Here is a 17,782-nt window from a genome sequence, read left to right on the forward strand (position 1 = left end):
AGTGTCGAGTGATTGTTGTAAGTCTTCAGGGTCTTCACTGAATACGACAGCAGCATCTGCATATAGCAAGACAATAAACTGCAGGCAAAGTATCAATTCGGTTTCGGTTTGGTATTCTAGATTAACACCTTTACTTCCTCGTTTCAGTAGAAAGGGCTCATTATCATTTATAAAAAGTGAAAGTAGAAGTGGCGGTAGCAAGCAAATGTCTGTCTGCAAGCAAATGAGCAGGACACCTCGACACACACATAAAGCATCTATGAAACTGGTTTGACTGTATTCATACAGACCTTACTCAAACATCGTTTGACCAGGATTACCACATTTATGGTTTCAGCAATGTTTTCAAAACTTTTACTTTTAAACCTGTTTTATTGAAATCAAAAGATTTAGGCAAACGTTTTCTTAAAACTTAAAACGCAGAACGTTTTAGGGTAGACATAAGGAGGACATTTCCAACATTCACATCTCAATGATAATATAATATATACCTTGACTTGGTGTCTTCCCGTGCTTTGTTTAGTCTGGCTTTTTTGGCGAGAACAACTGATTTGTCTTGTCACTTCTACTGGGTAGTGTGGTCATCTTTTATGAACTCTTTTGAATCTTCTACAAAAGGGTTGGCGAGACAAGTGACAAAAGGCACATCTGGATATCAAAAGATAAGCTGTTTTAAGTTTTCTTAGTGCAACCGAGAACAAACGTACACTAACCCCTCGAGGAAAGCAGAAAGAAAAACTTCATTCCATCAAAACTAAATGCGTCCTTTACATATTCTTCACACGTCTTTGCCCATCTGGTTATATGTAAGAATCTTTGTTTGACAAAAACTATAATCCCTTATTCTGCTTGAAATCACCATGCCAATTTGAAATTGACCAAATGTAACATATTTTATATTTGGGATTACACTTTCTTAGTATAGACAGTACAGATTCTAGTACTTTTGTTGGGTTGAGTCCCATCCGAGATTCGAACCCACACTCTCAGAGTAATCGCCAATTGCAAGTCAGACGCCTAACTGGCTCAGCCACCGCGGCTTCCACAAAAATGGAAGTCGGACAACTGATAGTCTTTACCAATGAGTTTGTGGGAAACATAATATCAAATAAGAATACACAGATTTTCAGATTGCTTCTGATTACTTTCATGACATTTATGTACACCATTTCCAATTGCTATTATAGAGGGGAGTCAAATTGCACAAACTCGTGAACGTAATTAGATTCAAAAAGGTTATGAAAGCGCCATCATTAAGGGTTATTTAGAAATGTAAATTTTTGTCTTGTAAAGTTCGTCATGTTTTTGTCTGGATTCATTTATGAGAGAAATAGGCAAAAACTGTGAATAGATCACTTTTTTGATTGGCATTCTAGAAGATGGGTAGATGAAGAATGAGGACTATTTTTGTAGATATACAACTTCTTTATTCTGTATAGGCGACGTTTCGACATTGATGAATGTGAATAGATCACTTGAAACCAGTCAAGACACCAGGTGTTCGCGAAATGACTGAGGATATCCTGTCCTAACGGTAAACCTCGGCACTCACACATGTTTGTGGCCTGATGCTGCATCCAGCAACACCCCTGCGAAATGTAAACAGTGTGCGAAATAGTCACTGGCCCACTGACCCGCTGGCCCGTGGATAGTAAAAATCCAATCGGGCCAGTAAATCTCCACAGACACTGGCCTGACTGGATAGTGAATTTTCATGGGGTCATTTTTAAAATATATTACTCTTTCCAACTTGTTAAGTTATAATACACTTTTAATCATGCAAGATTATGGCCTGATAAATCATGGTATTTTACGTTTATGTAATATTTTGCTTAGTTTCTACATTTAAATTTCGGAATAGTGAATTATTTTGTGGGCTAGTAACTTTCAAGCATAGCTAGCCCGACTGGTGAGCAAAATTTAGAAACTATTTCGCACACTGCCTGTAAATCAAATCTGGACTAGACACTCCAGTCATAAGCATCATGAGCAATAACATGGATAATATGCTGACAAAACACGCATAATTTTTAGTAAATGTCTCCGACACATATTTTCTGTCTTGACCGGGTGTTTGATGGTGAAATCTTGATTGCAAAGACCATGCAATTTGAAAAATATGTACAATCATGCTTTGGGTTACCAAAGTATACGGATCTGGGTAGAAACCTTCATGAGTTCATTCAGCATTGTAATTTAGAAAACTCTGAATACAAAATACGTATAATAATAGATATTGTTTTGGGGTACTTTGAGGTTCTTTTATAACAAATAATATACACTGTAATCAATTGGTTCAAGAATATGGATAATATTTTGGAACAAACAGCTTCAGTGAAATGCCATGGTGTTGGTGTTTATGTTATTTCAGACGTTTTGAAACAACACCACTCGCTATTTTAGAAAACAAATGCGTCATGTGATCATGACATGCAAATCATGATTCACCAATACTGGTCGAAAGCTCGATATGAATATATACATGTCGTTATTACAACTGGAATTACCTCTGATAGCTAAGAATCATCATGTTATTATCTCTGAGGAGTTTTTCATTCAAATCCTATTTCCTGAATATTATGTAATATAAAACGTAAAATACAATAGCCGAAACTGTTTGTAAATTCCAAACGAGAAAATAGATTTGTTGTAAAAAAAATGCCGTGTAACGTTCACAGCCTTTACGAAAATATTCATCATCACAATTTCATCAACATCTTAATGAATTACAACCGTAATGGAACGACGTGGGCAGCTCGTAATAATCCTCCAAATCTTACAATGATCACCTTGTATCTATGTAACAACGGATGGTGATAGACATAGAAGCCAGTGGCTTTATAACGGAAATATGTTCCTGTGCATAACTGACTATCACGGGAAATGTCAGATAATTTCTCAGTAAAGGTCATGTCTTGCTTAAAGTTGCATGGGTTCAACTGTCAGTTCATAAGCCAGTATCGTGCGCCTGCCAAGATGCCATCGATTGCCTCTGGATGGCAGTAATACACCCACACCACTACACCCCCAACACCGAATGCAATACACGTTGAACAACACACGCTCAGGGTAACGTTCTCTCCGACGGTTATCCACACGCTGACGGCTAACACTGCCGTCGGGATTACATCTGGACATATCTGTGAAGAGCATCAACCTTCACTTCTGTAACCTGGGGTCTTGATCATGTTAGGTGTGTTGTACAGTGACGTGGCAGCAAAACTCGGGATCGGATGTTTTGCTCACATGATCAATTCCTCAACGTTTTTGCCCATGGAGTTGGGGCTGTCCAAGTCTGAAACTATTTTCAGAGAGGGATGAGATTATCCTGCCGACGTGACGTCGTTACTCGTTGACGACAGAAACGTGGTCGGTCCCTGGTCTTGCCAGCTTGTTAGCGACGATGCAGTGAGTGTATGGTGTTACTATGACCACCAAAACGCATAGCAACAACGTAACTGTTTGGATCAAATTCCAGCTTCAGGCATTCCATTTACATGCAAATTACCCATTTTCAGACATTCATAGCATAACGTTTACGAAGTTTGGCTCTAAACAAACAATTAAAACACTTCGATGATTTGCACGGTTCATTCATCCCGGCCCCATTAGTACTGCGGAGGTGTGGAGAATTTATTAATGACATACCGGGATGCACGTGCAATATCAGGGTCATGACGGATGACCAAGGCTAGGCATTTGTACATATGAGAATCTTGCATGATTCGAAACAAATCCATCGCTAATTGATGTACATGTACATGAGGTTTGGGCGTTTTGTTTTCTTTTAGAATTTTATCTTAGTTTTGAACATAGCTGCAATGTTATTCGGAAATGTGATATATTTCCAATGGACGGAATACTGATATAACAAAAGTTGTAATCAAAATTATACGTGGTATTAACAGAGATGTATTTTTCAAAAAGAAATATACTAAGGTGTTGCCTATATTAGGCTATGGGTGTGAAATCTGGGGCCAAGTTTGACAAAATTGAAAGAATCAATATTTTTGCTTGCATGACATTTTTGCAAGTGAACAAGAAACCTAATTCTCATGCCGTTCTTGGCGAGTGTGGCCGTTACCCTATATATACTTATACGTTAATAAATTCATTAAATATTGGTTGAAATTGACAACAATGCCCGAATACCGTTATGTTAAATAAGGCTACAATATTATTCTTCTCTATGATGAATCCGGAAAAACAAACTGGGTAACCGCTGTAAGAAATATGTTATGTTCTAACGTCTTCGTGTTCGTATGGTTGAATAAGGCTGTTGAAAATAAAGAAGCAATTTTATACCACAAAGGATAAGAGATGTATTTATCTTAGACTCGATTCGTCATCTACTTTCTACAACTTTCTACCTTTCGTACTTTTAAAACAAGTTTTGAACCAGAGAGATATTTGAAAGCTGTGACTATTAATTCAGGCGTATACTGGTTAACTTTAGATGTGGTGTGGTGCGTCTGGAATTTGAAAGGATAGGCATTTGGTGTTTGTAGAGAAGAAAGATATTGTAAGCTTTGTACAAATGGAAGTATTGAGCATGCATTTCATTCCATGTTCTTGAGACAAACTTCTATCCCACAAAAGTTATTTTACAAACCATTGTTTCATAATATGTTTATGTTAATGACCACTAACAATGATGTTATAATTCATAACACAGTTCAGTATATTTATGATGCATTTATGCTTAGAACATCTTGTTAAAATGACTCGTATTGCCTGCGCACTGTTATGTACACATATTCTCCTTATGTAATTTTTGTTATGGGCCGGTGGCCTTAAGCGATAATAAATGATGATGAAACATAAGTTGTAATTTTATAAGTTCAATCGTATGTAATCTTCTTATATTGAGATTTTCGTTTTTGAAAACAATTGACCTTTTCAGATTAAATGCTTTCTCGATTTCGGAATTGGATTCCTGAAGTAGTTCAAACTGCATATTGTTGATTAGCAAGACAGAACGCATAATGAATACAAGGTAGGGTACAGTTATCCACGAAAGTGAGTTTCTTTGGTTTGTCGCTTTACAACTGAGATGTATCAACATACATACCTATTATAACAACAACATATTATTACTGGGAATTTTAACTGAAAGGTGAATTGAGACTGGAGTTGGGTATGTTCACTGAAGAATGTTAAAGGGAATACCTGATATTATTCTGAATATAAGAGAGACGAGATCGTTATGACAGTTGCATGAATCATCGATCTTGATAACCCAAGCCTTAAAATGCAAGAAATTCTAATTGTGAAATCGCAGATGATGAACGTTTCAAAGTATTGTTTTCAATGAAACGTTTTTAATTCCAGTAAAACGGTTTTTAATCGATATTTTGAAAGGGTTTGTTCACAACGTGCTTTATTGTCATCAATTTTGCATACGCAGGGAAAAGCATTTGAAAATTAACATTTTTTCATCGCTGAAGTGAGATATTGCGGCAATGAAATTGCATCAAAATGCTTTGCCGACCCCTAGTATGTTTCGTTACTATGACGTCACAATCAAATCCATCATTCATCTCTTTCACACTGGGGATCGTAGGTGAACTTTCTACATTCAGGACACTGCCTTTTACTGTTTATAACATTATACAGTAAAAGAGGACAGACAGAAAAATTCTAATAGAATTTCACCATGATTATTCGAAATTATTACTGTTGACTGTTTTAAGTTGTATTTCTTTATCGACTCGTTTTGATGTACTTGATATCAACTTTCCCTCCGTGACATTCCCATGAAATGTTTTAGATCATATATTAAAACAAGCATTCTTACTGTGAAAGTATTATCTTCCATCACTGCAAGTTCAGTGGTTTTGAAAAAAGAGACACAAAGCCAAATATACACAATATGTATTGACCAGGCACGTTACTGGGAAACGTTCTCCAACTAGCTGCAAATCATGATCACGTGTTAGAGAAATATTCATCAATCCAAAACTGAAAAAAAACCATTCTCGGTCAAACACAGTGGTTTGCTTTCGATCTGGAATTCTTACTTAGAATTGAAATAACGAATGCTGCTCTCTAAATATAGAATGTGAAGTTCTTGATTACTCCACCCAAACAGATTTCAGTTGGTGTAACTTAAAAATATACACATGGAAAAAGTATCGCAACATCCCTGTGGTATAACCACCCTGTCAAGGATATCAGTGATGTACCGTTGTCCATTCAGAATTTATTTGACTGTCACTATGTCAGATATACAGTCACCAAACACCAAAGCAGCACTTGTTCTAAGTTATTCCTACGTACATATGCAGTGTTTCTGCGGCGAAAAACTGGAGTATGACTAAAAACATCGACTTGCGCCCAACAAGTGGAACCTTTCCCATGACTTCAAATTCCAGTGATGTCGAGACTGACACCAAGTAAGTCCTGCTGCTTTGTGTTCTCGGGATAAAAAACGGAGGTCTCTTAGGTCCTCTGGCTCTATACTCGGTCGACTTTAGGTGAATTCAGACAGTTCGTTGGACAAACGACGATGTGAGAACCACTCTGTTATTAACACGCCACATGAGTTTATGAAGTATTTGGATTCCGAGGAGTTGCCACTCGTGGTCGACCAGATTTGTAGTGTTTTCCTTAATCACTGTTTAACTGTTGACAGGATAATACCGTGATGTCAAAAGTGAGTTAACAAATTAATTATCATGTGTGTTCACCACTGGTGTTGATGCAGGTTTGACAACGACGACGCATAGATGACACTAAGTTTTTGAAGAAAGCTTGGGAAATGTTGTTCCATGTCTGAACCAACGCTTGTCCCAATTCAGCTAACGTCAATGGCTGATTCCGGACTTGACGTAAACGTCTCTCCATTTCATCCCAAGCGTTCTCAATAGGGGTGAGGCTCAGAGAAACAGCCGACCAGGGGAGTACCGGAATGTTCAGCTGGCTCAGGAAATGTGTCACGGGCATTATATTGCTGAAGCTTGAAGTTACGAGAGATTATGTATTGTAACTATGTATTATTTCGGGTGAGACTTGAATAGATAACCTCTCTCACCTCAATATATTAACTATGTTTTTCTGACATTAGACTATTGATAGCTACAATTATACATGGAAGTCAACGACGGCAGCAACACGTTACATTAGCATATTATTCTGTCACCAATCAATGTATAGCGTTATAATAAGCCGACGATTATTAATTAATAACTCTCTCTAGTGTTAGTCAAGAGTTTGACATTGATATATTCTATCTATGTAATTAATCATTTATCGATTTCGGTCGAAACTCTTTTATCTAAAGACCAATCAAATGCTGGTGGAATGAAATTATTATTCAGACCTCAAAGGAATCCTCTTCAACCGACTTCATGGCGATTATAAAGGAGAGGTTACATGTCTCGTAAACTGAACATATTTACAAACCCCTTACCACATCAGAAAGTCCACGTCCCTCATAATTCTTTTGGTGAATGTAAAACTCCTGGTTGAATGGTTGACTGTCGCTTGTACTCTCTTATAAGGCAAAACAATGGGTCCAGTTTGTGGACCCTAACTAAACCTAGTCCCTATACATGAGTCATTGCATGAGTATGTCTGGGATTTGTCCCAGATGAATGTCTTTAATGAGTCATGGATCCCAGTTCTTGAATCATGTTGTAAACATAAAGAAATGTTTTCAGATCAGCAGTCCGTCCAAACTTCAAGTCAGTACAAAAGATCTCCATAGTCACGCTCTTATCCACTTTTTAAATAATTCTAGATACTCGGAAGAGAGATTTGTTTTAATAATAGCTGCATGATAATATATAGCCGAATGAGGAACACATTACCGCGTAAGAAGAGTTGGGAAAGTCTGTTCCAATCCTCTTGTAGCTGTAGCGCCTAGCCACGTTCAGCCAGTGACGTTGAATCAAGCTCCAGATGTGCCCATTGGGGGAAGGTCTTGGCTCATTCCTGGACCTAGTGTTCTGTGGATATTGTGCAGCGGAAGTGAGCATCGACGAGTTCTGCACTGTGAGCTCAGACGCTGTTGTCCTGTGTGACAAAACGATCTGCAAACTGGACAACAAAGGGTGTTTGTGCGTTGTTTTGATAGTTCTTTGCAATGAGGACAGGGATTTATTTCGACGTTGCCATACACGACCACGCGTGAAAACATGGCAACTCATGACAATGACGATTACCAGCGTTTCGACATCTGTTGGAGATGAGGGCGGCACAATCTCGAACGCCGAGCATGACCCGCATGTAGAACATTTCTAATTGTCTGACCCATAACTCGTACTCCAGTAGCCTAATGAGTGTATGCAGACTAGTTAGACTTCGAGTTCACGGAGCCTGGTTCGGATCTATCGATCCTGTACTCTTGTCGTTGACCTGGGACGGGGTTGACTCTCAACATTTTGTGTTTGTTGATTACTGGTCCAGAGTCACACTTCACACTGACGCCGACCAATTTCTAGCATACCAATAAAGTAAGCAGATGCCAGGAGCGTTGCTGACGCCCACTCGTGAGCTCATATACAAAAAAATGAATGAAATATTAACGATACCATGCCAAACAGACAGACAGACAGACAGACATTTTATTCAGTAATAGGCCACTGGCCCAAAATACATTTATACATATGATAAGAAGTTACATGCGTTTTACCAGGGAGACTATATAACGTTGTAGATTATCCCTGGTTTTACATAAAAACATCAGAATCTCTTATTTTCCCAACATTATATAAAAGTAGGCACAAATTATTTATAACATTTATGTTTGTTGAAGTCATTATGTTTATAAAACTGTGTTGTGAAATAGGATGTTTCAAATATTTACCCAGAAAATTATTCCTTATATCTAAGTAGGCTGTACAATAAAGTAAAACATGTATTTCATCTTCAATTAAATTAAGATTATTTTTGTAGCAAAGAGGACAGAATCTTGAATAATAAGGGACATTGTTATATCTACCGGTCTCAGAACTAAGTTTAAATTTACCGCATCTAAATTTTGTTAAACAATTTCTTAAATATTGGGCAATACCTAAACTGAGATAAGATTCAACATTCAGGAGGGACTTGAAAAGAATATAATTAGAACACTTGGTTCTACTATGTAGGGATGAGTACCAATCTTGTGAAAGATTATCAGACAATCTTTGCTTAAAAACAGAAATGAAACCATCAATATCTCCAATATCCTGTGAAATCCAAACAAAGCCAAACCCAAATCTAAATAAAATATTCTCGATATGAGATGCTCATGTCGTCCGTCCAGATTCATCCAAAGACTTAAGCATTAAATAAAACTGATGAGGTAATCTACAACTTGGAAGAGTTAAAAGTCTACACCAATATTTAACTGCCCTTGACATATAAGTAAGTTGAAGAGGGAATCTGCCACATTCACCAAGAACCATATTGTTGCATGTATTTTTACCAACTTTTAAGAAATATTTACATGCCAAACAAACGCTAATAATGACCCAAATATGAAATTTCAGACTTCTCAGACTGCTCTAGAGAAATTAGGATGGAATATACAACAGGACTATTTTATGAGTATTATAACTAAATACCCACAAAGTATTACTTACATCTATTTACTCGCCCGTGGAAGATACGGCAGGGTAATACACTAGTGTAATACTGCTAGACTATAGTTATGACGTCACAATGCTAATGCCTCTGTCGCAATGGAATTAGACTTCAATTGACTCGCGGAAAATTGATATCAGAGTCATCACACTGTAGGCAGTTTCTATCAATATATGTTGGAGAGTAATATACAGCATACTAAACTCGCTCCCGTAAAAACCCATTTTCATAAAACTCGCTTTCGCTCGTTGATACCAAATCATTAACTCGTTTAATGAAATAAATTACACGGAAGGTCGTTTAGTATCCTCTTTATATCGCATCGCTCTCATAATCATAATATACGCAATACGATCTATACGTAATACCATTCGTCGTTCTTAATGTACTATTCATCATTTTAACAGATTCTTTCTTTGTTCTCTGTAAAGCTATGATGTTTCAACGCTGATTTACCTCTCCCACAACATCTTACATCATTTGTACCTTAGCATTGCCCGTTCTTACCATACCAGTAACTATTCACCGTTCTTATAACACGATTCGTCGTTCTTCGGAGTTGTTACCCTCAGGTAAGAATATGCAAACCTGAAACGAGACTGCAGAAACGTGAATAAACCCGTCCCATCCCCGCCATCTGTCATCCAAAGTTTGCAGCAGTTCCGACGGACAAGGCCTCAAATAATATAACCATTATTTGCAAGCAGTACTACATTAATTGCCAAAGACCTATAAGTGGCATATCAATTCTTTAAAAGATGGTATTCGTTATTCTTCCTCACCTCACCTCACCTCACCTCACGTGACAACACCTATTGAGGTTAAGTCGTGAACAGAGTAATCGGATAAAAGACTGGAGGTCAATGGTGTTTGGATTACTGTGTAATTAAGCTGAGTGGATGATGATGTGATTGGCCTGTACACAGTCCCAATATCACGATAACAGTACAGGGTCACGTATTGCCAATATCACAGTTAGGCATATGCTAGTTAGTTGTCCTGACTTCCGCTTCAACTTATTGTTTCTTGGAGTTGTAAGGCTTCATTCAGAGGTGTGATGGTTGTGGGTTTCTCGAGATGGTAAGAGTTCTTGTCTTCACAAAGGGCTGATTCTACGTCTCCACGGCTGTTCAATTAGCAATGTCCACAGACTGATGAACAGAAACACCAGACCGGAGTATGGCTGATTACATTGTAGGCATAATGTAAATTGATTATCTCTCAATGTTTTTGTCTGAATAACATTCTTGAGAATTTGAAACAAGGAATGGTGGTTATGGTGAATCTCAGGTACACGAAGAAAATAAAAAGGCTTCCACGCGCCCATTTTAATAAAAGTGACAAACGCTTCCAAAACCATTTTAATCTTACTTAAAAGCCAAGGTCAACGTACGATTCTGATTATAAGCATGTGTTTATGAGGCATTATCAAGTAGTGATGATACCAGGTATTGGCAACACGGCGAGCTTACACTATCCGTATAATCGGCTGACATCCATATTATGTTCATCAACAGATTATTAATCTTAAAGTAACCAAGTCATTTCTTAAAATTGTCCAAAATCATAAACTATGAAAACCAGAAACGTCTCATTTAGCTCTGTTACATTAAGTCTTTTCCGTTTTCCTTGAAGTGGTTTATTCATCTTTCCCACAAGTATGCGAGTTGGCGAACAGAGTAAGGCCCCTGATTGGGAGCACACCAAGTCAGCGGCTGTGTTGGTTAGATCGCTGACCTTGTGTACTGGCGATTAGGAGCCTTACTCTGAGAGTATGTGTCCGAATCCCGGATGGGACACCAGTACAAGAATCTGTACGTTACTGAGAAAGTGTAATTCAAACTATAACATATGTTGCATTGTACTACTTTCTGCTAGGCAGTTTATTCATAATTTCTTTTGATACCAATGTGAACGCACAGATTAATTGATGACAATATAATCTAACAATTACATGGGCGGGAAAGGGATATCCATTAAAATTGTGTTTACATATACAATGTAATTAGTACAATTATTGGTACTACAATTATTTGTGATATGATTAAATCGGTTGGAAGTAATGCAATCTGGTCTGACATTAAGAAAGTTTATTCCGTGGATACTCCAAGCTGACATATAACGCTATTTGGGCCCATGCTATACAACATGCAATAGCCGCAGTCAGTCAGGAAACTGAGAGTGCATCCCCAATGGTTTGCTTCATCACGTTAACATGCTTTCAAAATGACACAGTTATCACTAGATAACAATACCTCGATTGACAAAACAAAACGCGTCGACTTTAACTTTGTAAAATGTTTAAACAGACTGAGTATGATATCGAATTAAGAAACACTGCTCGGATGCAATACTGATATGATAAGCTTACTACAATTGTAATTCACCCTGTCAAGTTGTTGTATTTCAGATACTACTCCCGTGTACTTAATATTAGGGGCGGTGGGGTAGCCCAGTGGTTAAAGCGTTCGCTTGTCACGCTGAAGACCCGGGTTCGATTCCCCACATGGGTACAATGTGTGAAGCCCATTTCTGGTGTCCCCCGCCGTGATATTGCTGGAATATTGCTAAAGCGGCGTAAAACCATACTCACTCCACTCCACGTAATATTATAGCAAGGCTCCGCTCCTACATCAGCACAACTCTGCCGTTTAGCAGCCACTGATTGTCACAGCCCATTTGAGAAGGATTAGCAGCTACCAGAACTATTATTAGCATTTGATCATCTCAACAACAAACAAAGTTATACAACAATACAAAATGTTTCAATTAAAAGGAAAGATCGCAATGTCAACAAGAAAGAATACAAGAATTACTCCGAAGAAAAGATCCCCAAGAACACCTGGAACATGTTTCAAAACAAGAACCTAAAATATTATGAACACTATACTGAAAGGTAAAACTCATTGTAACACACAAACAACAAACAGAATCCGTGTTAAACTTTACTGCCGCCAATGAAATGTGAGTGAGAGAGTGAGTTTATCTTTATGCCATGTTGGTTATTGCAAAGGAAGTCAAATGGTTCAAGACACGGGAACAAGCAACAGTCCATAACGCCAGAGCCACAACACAAGAGGAAGTGCTTAAATGATGGTTTGACGGGGCGGTGGGGTAGCCTAGTGGTTAAAGCGTTGGCTCGTCACGCTGAAGACCCGGGTTCGAATCCCCACATGAGTACACTTTGTGAAGCCCATTTCTGGTGTCCCCCCGCCGTGATGTTGCTCGAATATTGCTAAAAGCGGCGTCAGTGAGTCAGTCAGTCAGTAAATGATGGTTTGACGTTGTTTTTGCGTTTATCGAAGGATAACAGTCAGACAATGAGTAGAATCGTAGTGAAGCAGACGATGACTGCATTTGTGACTGTTATCCTACGATAAATGCAAAAACAACGTAAAATCATCATTTAATCCACTCACATAGATGCCACTCCTCACACAAACAATTCATCACAAAAATAGTCGAAAAATCCTTTGAAATCCCAAGCAACGACTAGTAATGATAATATTTGGTTGATATTGTAAGATTTACCGTAGCGAGTTAATATACAGATAAGCATGAACATCATCACTGCATCCGCCAGCTTACAACGTTGTAACTCCACTGGATGACAAACATACATCTTCTCATGTTACTGGGACTAATTTGTCTGTTTAACCAACAGACACAACAGAAAGTACTGACACCAAACGTCTTCATAATTATATTTTATTGAATTGGCAGAACTATTCTGTTTTGAAATTTGAACCAGTATCTGTGCTAGCACGTCACACAAAGTATATTCGAGAGCGATGTTGGCGAAAGAAAGTTTGATTTTGGTTGTTGTCACGACGAACGAGCAAAGAGCTAACGGCCTGACAATAACAAGTGCTCCAGCCGAAATGTTCGTGCTCTGTTGTGCGGCTAACATGTCGCTTATATAGCGTTCATTCTTTGAGGAGCAATATCCCAAAAATAGTGCATTTGTATCAGGATATTTAGACCATTCAGCCGCACGAAATGTTTCCCCTGTGGCATCCATCCTTTGATTAGATGAAATTTCTGAGTCACAAAGCTCTCCCTGTATATAAATTCTATTTATGAGCGTACACTTGCCAAGGTAAAGGTCAACGGGAAACACCCCTTTGAAAAGTAGTCACTTTCCTCTATAATTTCCCGCGGTTACCGAAAAGGCCACGTGTTCACATATGTACTTGCCGTGCATGTAATGGCCTGTAACGTTATATTCGTATATTATACTCTGTATGATCGAGTTTCACCTCGGCCAAATCTGCCCTCATACACGGTCCATATTGTATTATTGTATGTATACTGTTTATTGTATGTATGTATGTATGTATGTATGTATGTATGTATGTATGTATGTATGTATGTATGTATGTATATATGTATGTATGTATGTATGTATGTATGTATGTATGTATGTATGTATGTATGTATATTGTATGTATGTATGTATGTAATACTGTTTATTGTATGTATGTATGTATGTAATACTGTTGTATGTATGTATGTATGTAATATGTGTTTATGTATGTATGTACTGTTTGTATGTATGTGTATGTATGTATGTATGTATGTAATGTAATACTGTTTTGTATGTGTATGTATGTATGTATGTAATATTGTATTGTATGTATGTATGTATTGTATATTGTATGTATGTATGTATGTATGTAATACTGTTTATTGTATGTATGTATGTATGTATGTATGTATGTAATACTGTTTATTGTATGTATGTATGTATGTATGTTGTATGTATGTATGTATGTATGTATGTATGTATGTATGTATGTATGTATGTATGTATGTATGTATGTATGTATGTTTATGTATGTATGTATGTATGTATGTATGTATGTATGTATGTATGTATGTATGTATGTATGTATGTAATACTGTTTATTGTATGTATGTATGTATGTATGTATGTATGTATGTATGTATGTATGTATGTATGTATGTATGTATGTATGTATGTATGTATGTATGTATGTATGTAAGTAATACTGTTTATTGTATGCATGCATATATCCTGTAACTACACAGTTGATGACAATTACTAATGAACAACCGGTTCCTTCATATCGCATATCATTCATTATGTGAGTTGCACCATGCTTGTGCACAAGGTTCACAAGGTTTTATGGCAGATATGTGAATACATTTAAGCATTTATCCCCTCAAGTTCAAGCTAAAGGCACATTTGTGTGGTAACATTTATCACTGCGAACACAACACATCGCCTAGAGTGTAGGCTCGGATGTAACGTAAAGTGTCAATGGTCTGTTCTACAAGAGCTTATAATTATCGCTTCAAAGGAAGCCTTTCACAGTCCGCCTGCACTCTCCTGCTCTTATCATTCTGTGACTTTCTCTGAACTGAGTGGTCCCATTTTCTGTGGCCGAGCTGAAGAATCTAATTGACTATTCCTGACTTATCATGGGGCTACTCCAGTACAGATCAAGCACAATACAAAATCAATTGATAATAAAGTAACGTCAAAACGTCTGATCTAGAATACGAGATATGAAGATTTTGTCTGTCGTGGTAAAGGCACTTTGATGGTCATAATACGGACAATGTATATTCTCTATTTTACAGATAAGAGCTTCCAAGTATTAGATATATGAATACTGCAGTGTCCAAATACAGAGAATCGGCGTGTGTGTAGACCCGAAGAAGTGACTCCGAAATGTGTAATGTGGCTTAAATGTTGCGTCGGATCTAACCGAAGTGTCACTGCGTCCCTCTGGTGGTATACCGACAAGACATGGTATTGATTTTGCTTAAGATGTTAATCTCACACAACGAAATTGCCTGGTACAACTGTCAACATACAGGATATGCTTAAGAGATTCTGCAAGCCAACATGGTTACACGTTTGCTACAGGAGACAATTTTCAGTTTCAGCGAATAATGTGCAAGGTACGAGCGCTATAGACAATGCTACACTTTTTTTAATCAATACATCACACGCAATTAAACAAACACACACTAAAAGAAACCGTGAGGACTTTATTTCTTCATGTTTTACTGAAAAAAATATTTCATAAAAACGCTCAACAATATGAAGCACATGTACTAAATGCCAGTTTTCATTATCATTGAATCCTTAAAACATTGTGTATCACTTTGGCAGAATGACAAAAGTCTAATTTATTACTTCCAGTACAGATACACTGGATCTGTGTCTTAATAAAACAAACGCCTTATCCTAGTGAATATATATACATGTATACTGCACACTTCTAAAACCAACACCTGCGTTACCTGTCTTATATACTTGAACAAAAAACTTCATATAAACCTTGGCTGAATTGAATGTCATATTTAGCAGGTGACGATGAAGTGTTGCTATTGCCGTAAAACTATGATCGAAGGTTCCAGTCAACGTATCCTGTAATAATATACTCATGCCAATAATAATTGTCACCCCCCTCCCCACCCCACACCCCCTCTCCAATTAAAAAAATTAAAGGGGGTGACAACCATTATTGGCATGAGTATATATATGTGTGTGTGTGTGTGTGTCTTTGCGAGAGAAGAACGTGGACTCTCTTTAATGGAGGTATATATCAATACGTCAAAATCCTGAAATAACCACTCTATTAGCGGAACAATGCACCTGCTATCCCTAACCATGTTCATCACATTCAGTATAAAAAAGCGGAAATAGGAAAGTGAGAAGTTGAATTTCGTATTTACGTTCACTAATATAAGTATAATTGACATATTGTTCATTGGAATACAGAGCAATGTTAGAAAATCAGACCCCGAAGCATTGCAACAAACACTGGAAAAAGATAAAATACTATACTAGTATATCTTAAATGCATGACATATCCGAAATGCATTAGGGTTGGCAGGTGGACACTGTCAGATCAGACACAATACTCAGATATTAAAGATTATGTACCGCATGGGACAAACTAAGGGTTGTTGTGAAGATCAAGGTGTCCTTTGTGTTCAATGCTACTTTCAGAATATATCAGAAGAGTTTATCAGTCCTTCCATATGGTGTTGTTTCAGTATTGAACAACTGAGTCCAGTTTATGTGTCTATCAGTTTACAAGATATGGATCTGTGTAAGCCAAACTACTCCATGTTGTGACATATCAAAAGGCGCAGGACTCTCCTTGTTAAACCATCTGTTTACCATGTGTAAACGCTCTGCTTGTATGTGTATACTGGATCGATGTCCTTCAAAGATGATGCAATCAGTGCTACACAGCTTTGTATTCGTCTCAGAACTGGACGAGGAGGCCCAGAGTGTTCCATTACCAGCAACATACCATTTTTAATATTTGTCCAGAATGTTCAGTGAACAACTTGTTTGGGTAAAACATCAAACATCCCCTTCATGCACGCACGCACACACTCACGCACGCTAGCACACACACACACAAACACAAACAGACAAACACACACACACACACACACACACACACAGCAACTCAAAGGTATTGTTAGGGGTTGATCCCAAGTCGAAGTTAACCGGAAATCAGTCCATATAAAAACTTGGTGTCAAACCATCAAACAACTAAGTAGTAGGACATATTAAAAATTATTCTAAAATTGACTAAGTTTACAAATTAATTATATCGCTTCAAAGGCAGTACAGTGACAGTACAGAATACAGTGGCAGTAGAAATTTGAAGGCAGTATAATAGAATAGCAGTGATTATAGCAATAATGACGGTAATCTTCACCTCACTGCATCAATGGTCAAGTTTCCAAAATAGACCTAGTCTCAGTATCCAAGCTAAGAATGATCTCCACACAACAGCTGGTCTTCCTATAACTTGATATGTAATACGAGATAAGATGCGAGGCAAGGGTTAGCTCCCCTTATGTGCGTACGAAAAAGACCCTAGACCTTCCTTTAATGCTCTTTGCGCCAGAACACACTGGAAAAGGCCTAAACGGTTGCAGTACATTCCAGAACTTTCTAAAGCACAAAAATCTAAATACAGAGCACACTACTGACTATTCATATGCACAATGCGTTACAGTTGGAACATTTTTACACAATTAATAACACTGCCACATAATTAAAACACGAATTCAGTAGCGGCTCCAAGGGGGATTCGGGAGATTCAAACCCTACCATCCCCCTTGTAAATTCTGATCCGCCTATGGTATTAAAACGTATAGGATAGATGTTCTACACTCCTGTGTGACGCCATTGTCTATGAAAATACATGAA

At 37.7% G+C, this 17,782-nt stretch overlaps 1 long non-coding RNA gene across 1 annotated transcript; it reads right to left on the reverse strand.

Annotated features, from left to right (window-relative positions):
• Positions 1-933: 933 nt before the first annotated feature.
• LOC124253407 lies at positions 934-12,762 on the reverse strand. The gene is made up of 3 exons (XR_006892205.1): positions 12,752-12,762; positions 11,275-11,285; positions 934-1,073 (listed from the first exon to the last, which is right to left on the reverse strand). It is a non-coding gene; the product is annotated as an uncharacterized LOC124253407 (long non-coding RNA).
• Positions 12,763-17,782: the final 5,020 nt, after the last annotated feature.

Source organism: Haliotis rubra, unplaced genomic scaffold, assembly GCF_003918875.1.
Source record: "Haliotis rubra isolate DU_JTF1 unplaced genomic scaffold, ASM391887v1 Scf54, whole genome shotgun sequence".
NCBI lineage: Eukaryota > Metazoa > Mollusca > Gastropoda > Lepetellida > Haliotidae > Haliotis > Haliotis rubra.